Genomic DNA, 565 nt, shown 5'->3' on the forward strand with positions numbered 1-565 from the left:
GACTTGGTAGCAGCTTACTGCTACATCAGGGGCTCAGTGAGCAACTGTTCACCAGGGTACCTAAGGAGAAGACCAGGAGTAATGGCCACAAACTCCTGCAAGACCGTTTCAGCCTCAACATTAGGAAAAACTACTTCAGTCAGGGTGTCCAGACTGTAGAATAAGCTCCCTGCAGAGGTGGTGCAATCACCTACCCTGGAAAATCTTCAAGAGGAGACTGGACGGTCACCTCGCTGGGATCACCTAACCCCAGTTGTCTTTCCTGCCTGGTGCAGGAGGCTGAACACAATGATCTTCCATGGTCCCTTCCAGCCCTACAATCTATGAATCTGCAAAACAAATATCCACTTGTTGCACCACAGCTGTTTCAGAAAGGTTGAAGAGGAACCAGCTACTGAACTGTGCATCGCAACACCTGGGCTCTCATCTCTGGTTCTGCCACTGCCCAACTGGGTGACCTTAGAAGCTGCTTGACACATGCCTCAGTTTCTTCCAGGTGGTAGCACAAGGCTGAAGTCTTGGGTGCTCTCACATGGTTGTCATTATTACTGCCATTCAAGCAGAG

This window comes from Crocodylus siamensis, chromosome 6, assembly GCF_052110815.1.
Source record: "Crocodylus siamensis isolate JL-2025a chromosome 6, ASM5211081v1, whole genome shotgun sequence".
NCBI classification, from domain to species: Eukaryota; Metazoa; Chordata; order Crocodylia; family Crocodylidae; genus Crocodylus; species Crocodylus siamensis.